The sequence below is a fragment of the Ursus arctos genome, unplaced genomic scaffold (genome assembly GCF_023065955.2).
Source record: "Ursus arctos isolate Adak ecotype North America unplaced genomic scaffold, UrsArc2.0 scaffold_31, whole genome shotgun sequence".
Taxonomy (NCBI): Eukaryota; Metazoa; Chordata; class Mammalia; order Carnivora; family Ursidae; genus Ursus; species Ursus arctos.
The window spans coordinates 17,749,861-17,759,811 of NW_026622997.1; the positions used below are offsets into that span (position 1 = coordinate 17,749,861).

The window sequence follows — 9,951 nt, forward strand, 5'->3', positions numbered from 1 at the left end:
ATTCTTGGATCTGGAGGTCTGTTTCCTTCCCTGGTTAGGGGAATTTTCCATCATTATTTCTTCCAATAAGATTTCTCCCCCGTTTTCTTTTCTTTTTCTGGGACCCTGATATGTGACTATTATTCCACTTGATGTTGCAGAGATCCCTTAAATTATCTTCGTTTTTAAAAGTTCTTTTTTTCTTTTCGGTGCTCTATCTGGGGAAGTTCCATTGCTTTATCTTCCAGCTCACTGATCCATTTTCTGCTTCATCCAGCCTTCTGTTGAAGCTGTCTGATGTATTTTTCAGTTCAGTTACTGTATTCTTCAGCTCTGTGACCTCTGTTTGGTACTTTCTTATGCTTTCTTTTCGTTGAAGTTCTCATTGTGTTCATCCATTCTTCTCCCAAGTTCAGCAAGCATCTTTATGACCATCATTTTGAATTATCAGGGATAGATTTCTGATCTCTGTATCATTTAGGTCTTTTTCTGAGGTTTCGTCTTGTTTTTTAGTTTGGAACATGTTTCTCTATCTGTGCATTTTGCTTGACTCTCTGTGTTTGTTTCTGTGTATTAGGTGTAACAGCTTCCTCTCCCAGTCTTGAAGGAGTGGCCTTCTGTTCAAACCTGCCCTAGCTGCTGGTTGTCTTTCAAACTTCTGTGACTGTCGAAACGGCCTGGATTGGCCTCACTGATGTGGATGTGCCAAGACCTGCCAGAGATCCAAAGGGAGGAATCTTGTTTAACACCTAGTTTCAGGCTGACTAGAAGCCAGACCCTCAGACAGCAGCTCTTACAGTTGCAAGTACCTACAGTGCTGTGGGGCCATAATCATAGCCGTAGCAAGGCCAAAGGTGTGTGCAAGGATGGTGTCTCCCGGCTTACGCTCCCTGTGTATGCTTAGCCTCTAGATGTTCGGGAAGCTTCAAGCCTGTCCCTCAGGCTGAAGATCCAGGCTGATTAAATAGGCCTTTTTTTTCTCAGGAAGATTGGGGTTGTGTTTCCTTCTGTCATCGTAGTAGTGCCTGGAGGGAGTGGCCTGCCAAGAGCCGTCTGTCCGTCTGTCCTATTGTTACATTGCTGTGAAGCTCTGGAACACCAGCCCTCTTGGCCGCCAGGGCTAGGTGCTCGGGAGGTGGCTGCTGCGAGGATTGCACATGCCTGCTGGCTTTAGCAAGGCAGCTGGAGTGTAGGGGGTGGGGCATGCTCACTTCAGAAGGGCAGTGGGCAGATGTCTTATCTGTGTGCGCCCACAGGCTTCAGCAATGCAGCGAGAGCCTCGTCTGTGCGCGTGCGTGTGCTGTGCGTGCACAGCGGCCTCTTTCTGCCGCTGTAAAATCCAGGATGCTACAGTTTTCAGTTTTATTAGGTAAGGAAAACATTGAATGTGTTTTAAACTCAAAAATGAGATTCTTTTGTGCAGTTTTGCATATTTTTACCTAGGTTAATGTACTTGTTTTTATCATGACTAGGTCACTGTTGTTGAGCCAGATCGACATTGAAAAGTTCAAAAAGCAACATTATTTCATTAGCCTACAATGTGAAATTGAATTTAATACCATATGTTTTCTCATTAGTGCCAAGTAGGGAAAAAAAGGACATATTTGAAAAGCTTAAGTTTTGGTACATACCAAAAAACTCTCTCCTGGTTTATTATCCATATTTCACTCAGCTCAGTTGGCTCTGATAATGTTCTTCCTTGCTTCTTTTCTCCATTACTTTAGCTCCCCAAATTCATTATCTGTGTTTTCTCTGTGTGACCTGGCCGTACTTTCACCGCAGAGCCACCATAGCCTGTCTTCTTAGATGTTTATGTTCATGTGTGGTCTCCTCTGAGCACTTGTCCAATTGGCAGCCTTGCTGCTTTGACGCCTCCCTTCTCCCTTTCTTTCCTTGGATTGACAGATGGCCTTTTATTCGTCTCATCTTCATGATTCTTTTTCTCTCTTCTCTTTTCCTAGCCCGATAACAATGTTCCCAGATCTTGTTTATATATTCTCAGCACTTTTCTCTTTCTAAGTTACTCTAACTTCCTTGGGAAGCTCCTGGTTTGCCCGTCTTATTTTCATGAGTTCAGTTACTCCCCACATGCAGATGACTTTTAGACTTCAGCGTCTCATTCTGAGCTCTGATGTTTCTATTTCTGTATTTATTGTGGAATATAAGATGTTTCGGCTTTGACTTTTTCTAATAAATAAAAATAAAACCCAAGGGAAGAGAGCACATCATGTTCTTGAGGTACTTTTTAAATGTACTTGTGTCACTCGTGGAGCCCCTGGCTGCTGGTTGATCAGTGAAAAGATTTTGAAGATGGCTTTATTTTATTTTTGTTTTTTTTAGATTTATATTTTAGGTGGTTAACAGACAGTGCAATATTGATTTCTGGAGTAGAATTCAGTGATTCATCACTTACGTACAACACCCAGTGCTCATCACAGGTGCCCTCCCTGATGCCCATCCCCCAGCTAGCCCATCCCCCACCCACCTCCTTTACCCCTCAGTTTGTTCTCTGTTGTTAAGAGTCTCTTATGGTTTATTTCCTTCTCTCCTTCCCCGCTTCCCATATGTTCTTCTGTTTTCTTTCTTAAATTCTGCATATGAGTGAGATCATACGGTATTTGTCTTTCTCGGACTGGCTTATTTCTCTTAGCATCATACCCTCTAGCTCCACCCACATCACTGTAAATAGCAAGATTTCATTCTTTTTGATGGCTGAGTAATAATCCGTCGTGTATATACAAAATTTATTTATTTATTCATCATTTGATGGACATTTGGGCTCTCTCCATAGTTTGGCTATAATTGATAATGTTGCTGTAATCATCAGGGTGCATATATCCCTTTGAATTAATATTTTTGTCTTCTTTGGGTAAATACCTAGCAGTGCAATTGCTGGATCGTAGGGTAGTTCTATTTTTTAACTTTTTGGGGACCCTCCATACTGTTCTCCAAAGTGGCGGCACCAGTTTGCATTCCCACCAACAGTGTAAGAGGGTTCCCCTTTCTCTGCATCCTTACCAACACCTGTCGTTTCTTGTGTGTTAATTTTAGCCATTCTGACAGGTGTGAGGTGATACCTTATTGTGGTTTTGATTTGTGTTTCTCTGATGATGGGTGATGTTGAGCATTTTTCACATGTCTGTTAGCCACCTAGATGTCTTTTTCGGAAAAGTATCTATTCCGGTCTTCTGCCCATTTCTTAACTGGATTATTTATTTTTTGGGTGTTGAGTTTGAAAAGTTCTTCATATGTTTTGATACTAACTTTTTATCATATATGTCATTTGTATTTAGATTCTCGCATTCCATAGGCTGCTTTTAGTTTCGTCGATTGTTTCCTTCACTGCGCAGAAGCTTTTTATCTTACGAAGTCCCAATGGTTCACTTTTGCTTTTGTTTCCCATGCCTCTGGTGACATATCTAGTAAGAAGTTGCTATGGCTGAGATCTTAGAACACAGGTTACTTCCTGCCTCTGTTTTCCTCTAGGATTTTGATGGTTTCCTTTGTCACATTTTGGTCTTTCATCCATTTTGAATTTATTCTTGCGTATGGTGTAAGAAAGTGGTCCAGTTTCATTCTTCTGCATGTTGCTATCTGGTTTTCCCAACACCATTTGTTGAAGAGACTGTCTTTTTTCTGTTGAATATTCTTTGCTACTTTGTCAAAGATTAGTTGACCATAGAGTTGTGGGTCCATTTCTGAGTTCTCTATTCTGTTCCATTGATCTATGTGTCTGTTTTTGTGCCAGTACCATATTGTCTTGATGACTACAGCTTTGTAATATAACTTGAAGTCTGGAATTGTGATGCCTCCAGTTTTGTTTTTCTTTTTCAAGATTGCTTTGGCTATTTGGGGTCTTCTGCAGTTCCATACAAATTTTAGGATTGTTTGCTTGCTCTGTGAAAAATGCTGGTGGTATTTTGATAGGGATTGCATTAAATGTGTAGATTACTTTGGGTAGTACAGGTATTTTACCAGTGTTTGTTTTTCTAATCCATGAGCGTGGAATGCTTTTCAATTTCTTTGTGTTCAATTTCTTTCATACGTGCTCCATAGTTTTCAGAGTACAGATCTTTTACCTCTCTAGTTAGATTTATTCCTAGGTATCTTATTGTTTTTGGTACAGGTGCAGAAAGGATTGATTACTTGATTTGAAGACAGTTTAAAGCTTTCTGAAAGTTATCTCAGTAGCTATTTATTTTATTTTATTTTAATTTAATTTGTGAGCAATCATCTGATTTATAAAAAGATGCAACAAATTTTAAAATGATATGAAATATTAATTTCAAGACAACATCAGAAAGTGAGTGTATTTAAGCATACTCAGCTATAACAAAGCAAACGAGTAAGTGGAATAATAATTCATGCTATAGCATATTGCTGTAGGAAGTAGAATAGAGAAAGTTGGTAAAAGAAGGCAGAGGTATGCTATTAAGAATTAGAACCGAGGGGCTCCTTAATCAACTAGCATCTGCTCGGTGTTGTACCCGTGGTTAGAAATGTCCATGATGGGGGCGCCTGGGTGGCGCAGTTGTTAAGCGTCTGCCTTCGGCTCAGGGCGTGATCCCGGCGTTCTGGGATCGAGCCCCACATCAGGCTCTTCCGCTATGAGCCTGCTTCTTCCTCTCCCACTCCCCCTGCTTGTGTTCCCTCTCTCGCTGGCTGTCTCTCTCTGTTAAATAAATAAAATCTTAAAAAAAACAAAAAAAAGAAAGAAAAGAAATGCCCATGATGGGAACACCAGGGATCTTCCGGATCCTTCCCTTAAGGTCCTGGGCAACTGTGGCCACAGTGTATCACTTGTGTTGAGTTTCTCTCTATACTAAGCAGTCATCTGCTTCCTTTGTGTGTGCTCGGTACTCCTTTGCAATCCTTAGAGCCACTCGATACTTCTGCCCCATTTTCTCATTTTCAGCCATGACACAGTCAGTTATATAAGGGATACACTTGACATACAGACAGTCCATCTTCGACTGTCAAGTTTGGCTTTATTGGAGAAGTTGATAAAGTTAGTATCAGCCAGGACGTGCTAAGGTGCCCCAGCTGTGTGTTATATTGGAGGAATAAGTAGGACGGATGTTGGGGAACTTCTCTTTCCTTGAGTGTGCTGGGATCTTTCTTTTCTTTCTTTTTAGAGGTTTTAATCTCTCCTTCTCTTTGAGCCTTTCGTCTCTGAGACTAAGCATTCACTTCATGGTTGCATACGTCCTTGCTTTCTCTTGCTTCCCTGTTTCACGCTGCAGTCTTGTTAATAGCTATTTATTTTCGTCTTCCACTACATCCCGTCTGCGCTGGCCCACTCTCTACTGGCTGTCCTTTGCTTTAGACTACTCTGTGACATTACTTCTGTCTTTAACATAGCTTGTCCCACTACCCTTTTCCCTCCTTTCCATGAAGATTTTCCAGACTTAATTCTGACTATCTTCAGGGACATCAGCAGCTGAGCTCTATTTTTCTCTCAACCATAAAATTAAGAGGAATTTATTTTTTTCATAACTTAAAAGCTTCCCTAAGCCAATTATTTTCTGGTGATAAGAAAGAAAACAGAGCTCTTCTGGGTTTGCCTTTCGAGAATATGAGTGTTTTATATGTCAGTCACACAAGACAAAAGCTTAACCTTAATATGTAATAAATATAAAACTATCTTCCCTAACAGTGTGCTGCTTTTCCTGTACAACTATCACTTTAATGTCATCAAAAAAACATTGCAGGTTTTCACTGTACCCTAATCTCCACCATCGAGTGTATGTCAGTCCGTAATGCTGCATTACGCAGTCGTGTTGCACAGTGACACGTTCATTAACATTGAGTCTGAAAGGCCTCTTGAGAAAAGCCATTCAGGGCAAATAAATGCAATACAATCTAACTATAGTTCTGTTTCTCCTTGCCAATCTTGGATTAAGACATATAGTAAATGTGGTAGGATTTAGAAAGTGATTTTTTTCCCCTTTATAAACTTTTTTGCCCATTATTATTTGAAGCATTTCATCAATTGGATTGTTCGCATTTTGCTGAGTCAGAGCTTGGACTTTGGTAACTATAAATATATTCCCTTGTAGGAGATATTGTAAACGTTTTTCTTAATACTGGGGAAGAGATGATACATCCTTTAGAATTATGGGAAGTGAGCAAAACACTGGGGGGGGGGAGATGAAAAGGAAAAATATTTTCGTCGCTTTGTTTTTATTTTAAAGTAATATTATGAAAGTAACGTCTTTCTGAGTTTTCTTGTGTCTATAATAATTTTGAGAAAGCTATATTTAGATATAGTAGTGATGACTGTTTTGCTAAGTATATAAGGATCCATTTAGAGAAAATTATAAAGTCTTAAAAACAACGTATACCTTCTCAGGTTGATGTCTAGACATTTACGGAGAAACAATCCTAAAGGAATTGTGTTCTATACGTTGTGTTTATGCACGTCTTTGATGAGCCTACACCTCAAGCTGGTAGTAACCAAATAGATACGAAACTGCAGATTCTCAGTGATGAAGAAAAAGAGAAGAATTCATTCGTTTGTTCAACATATATTAAGGGCTTCCCAGATGCAATGGTTTATGAATATTTTGACATACATATTTTATAGTTAAAGATTTTTTGGGAAAGTCAGCTGATCAGATTCAATATTTCTTTATGGAAATGATGGGGTATTAGATTTATAATTTAAAAATCTAGATTAAAAATGTATAGCATTCAAGAATATCAGACAAAGTGCTGACTTTGTCACACCCTCGCAGGGTGTGGTGCACTATCCCGGGTGGGTGGAGAGCGGAGGAATCTTGGAGATCCTTCATTGTGTTTATTTATTTGGCAAGTAGTGACTCTGTGCTGGCTTCTGATAGGTGCTTGTGCTCTAGTGGGAAACAACGTATCAAAGACTCTTGTATTCTTAGAAACTACATTCCAGTAATAGAGATTGAGGGCAGGCAAACAGATTAATTAGTTAAATTGGCTTGTGGAAGATTGTTGAAGAAAGAAAACAGTGCTATAATAGAAAATAAATGGTAAGGAATTTTAAAAATGAGGTAAATAGGGAGGTGCTCCTTGAAGACTATACTGAAGTTGAGATCTGTAAGAGAGAATGAGCTCGGCAAGGGCATTTCACATCAAGGACATAGCCTAAAGCAGGAAAAAGCTTGAACTGTTCACGGAACTTAACAAAGGCATATGTGATAGGAAGGCAGTGTGGACAGTGGTTCAAGGAGGGACTGGATGGAAGGCCGAGGCCACACCATAGTGCCTTGCTATATGGAGTTTGGATTTTAATCTGTACTTAACAGAAAACTATCGAACAGGCAACAGATATAATCTAATTTATATATATATATGTATATATATATATATTTATTTTTAAAGATTTTATTTATTTGAGAGAGAGAGAGAATGCACAAGCAGGGGGAGGGGCAGAAGGAGAAGGAGAAACAGACTCCCCACTGAGCAGGGAGCCTGATGCGGGGCTCAACCCCAGGACCCTGAGATCATGACCTGAGCCGAAGGCAGCTGCTTACCTGATGGAGCCACCCAGGTATCCCTCTAATTTATATTTTTAGAAGCTCACTTTGGCTATTGCGAAGAAAGCAGTTTGAAGTGGGGGCAAGCTTAGAGGTGAGAAGATTAGTTAAGAGGCAGTTTTAGAGTGGACAAGGTCAAAGGTCAAATGCAGGCAGAAGATTAGAGGCACACTTTGGAAGCAGAGTTGACGTGACTTGCTAATGGATTGGATGTGAGGATGAGACGCAGTGTAGAATCGAAATGACTCCTAGCTGGGAGTTATTTTTGGCCTGGAAAACTAAGAGAATGGTGGTGCTATTGTTATGATGGGGAAACTGTGTTGGGTGGGAGCCAGAGGTGAAGACTAAGACTGGTCTTAGACTTACATTAAATTTGAAATATATTTTTTAAAGATTTATTTATTTATTTTAGAGAGAGAGAAAGAGTGTGAAAGCGGGGATGGGGTACAGTGGAAGAGGGAGAAAGTCAAGTAGCTTCCATGCTGAGTGTGGAGCCCCACTTGGGGCTTGATCTCATGACCCTGAGATAAGCACCTGGGCTGAAATCAAGAATTAATTGCTTAACCGACTGGACTACCCAAGTGCCCCAAATTTGAAGTATTTATAAGAATACAATATAAGAATACTGTCCAGTCGGCAGTCTGGAACTCAGAAGAAAGGTATGAGCTGCAGATACAAAACTGGGGGAGTTGTCAGATGGTATTTAAAGCGTTGGAGTAGATGAAACAATCCAAGGGAAAGATTGCAAACAGAGAAGGAACAGTGGCTCAAGGCCAAGTGCTAGGATGCACCAGCATTTAGAGATTTGACAGAAGAGGAGCTGGCAGAGAACACTGAGAAAGAGCTGGAATGGTGCTACATCACTGAAGCAACGAGAGGAGAGGGTGTCAGGAGGAAAAGGGTGGTCTTTTGGGCAGAAAGCTCTTGAGAGGTGAAACAAGATGGCAGAAAAGGATCCATTTACCTTTATAATCAGCTTCTGCTCTCAGAAATCTCATCATATTTGTCTTTGGATCCCCAGCATCCAGCAACTGGCCTGACACAAAATAGGCATTAGGAGAATACTTGTTGAATGATTAAATGAAAGAGATAGTGACGAAAAGAGCTAGATCATGAGTCTGTCAAGAATTAAATCCAACTGTTGCTCTTTTGAGTGAGTTTCCATAGCAGTTGATACAACTTTTCCATCACTTACTAATACACTGATAAAAATAAATCGGAAGTCTTTGATTTTCAGAATGGTTTCAGGAGTATAACTGTACTGCTTTTTGACAAGTAGATATATAAAAGGTAGTTACATTGGTTTGGAAGAAGAGAGGATATTTGCTGTGTGTGTGTGTGTGTGTGTGTGTGTGTGTGTGTGTGTGTGTGTGATATTAGTTTCATTTGGTGGAATTGGTTTCACAATAATGAAGCTACTTCCGCCTAAGTTTGAAATTGTAGAAATGGTACAAATCACCTATGTCAGTTTCTTTAGACATTTTATTCTTTCTTGATATGGTTAGAGAGTTTTATTAAGCCTTAGCCAATGGAAATTATGGAGGAAAGCATTAATAGCAAAGAGATCTGTTTAATGGGAAAGGATTCAGTCACTTTTAATAATGTAATTTGCAGCCTGTATTCTTAATAACCCTTGATCTTCTTAAATAATCTCTTTGGTGCTTCCAAGTAAAGAGGAAGGTACAAAGCAAACAATCTAAACTTATAAGACTTATTCATTATCTGTTAATGCCCCGTGTAGATAGAATAAATAAGGAAAACGTAATGAAATTTTTCTCACAATTCATCAGGTAGTGGAGAATATTATGAATTGCAAAATTGCAAAAGATTATGCTTTACTTGCAGTTTGCTCTATCTAGAGACCGAAAACCTGTGTACCTTTTGGTACTGCGTTCAATGGAGAGTCTTTTATGTATGACCAGTTTAGAAAACTGAAGTACTTTAAAAATATCAATGGATACATTATTTCTCAATTTCTGATAGCATCCATATAGTGCTTATTTACGCAAAATATTTATGCCTGTATGATTTCATTGAATCCTCATGACAACCCTGTGAGGCAGTGTTCGTGATCTCTTAGCCCGAGATCACATAACCAGTCAATATCAGGGCCAGCCCACAGATCCAGGTCTCCTGCTTCCAGATTCCTATGTGTTTCCATTTCAGACTGCCTGAGAGTGATGGTCATGCTCCTTCCTACACATCCAGGGCCCTGAGGTTGCAGATATAGATAACTATGCACGGGCTGGGGAGTACCTGTTTTTCCCCCTTGTTGCTGGACATTCATTGGTTTGAAAGCCTAGCATCGTAAGATCGTAAGCATCAAAGAATGCATCATTAATCTCTTCATATGTATAAATAGTGGCTTCTGATCCAAAATGAATAGCCTGGAATTCTAGATCATTAATTTGGCTGTATTATATTAGATTATGATTCCCCGTCAAATTAAATGGCTTGGTCT

General features: G+C 39.7%; 1 pseudogene; it reads right to left on the bottom strand.

The window, feature by feature from the left end:
- Positions 1-4,417: 4,417 nt before the first annotated feature.
- LOC113264475 (rRNA-processing protein FCF1 homolog) lies at positions 4,418-5,201 on the bottom strand (annotated as a pseudogene).
- Between the last annotated feature and the right edge of the window lie 4,750 nt (positions 5,202-9,951).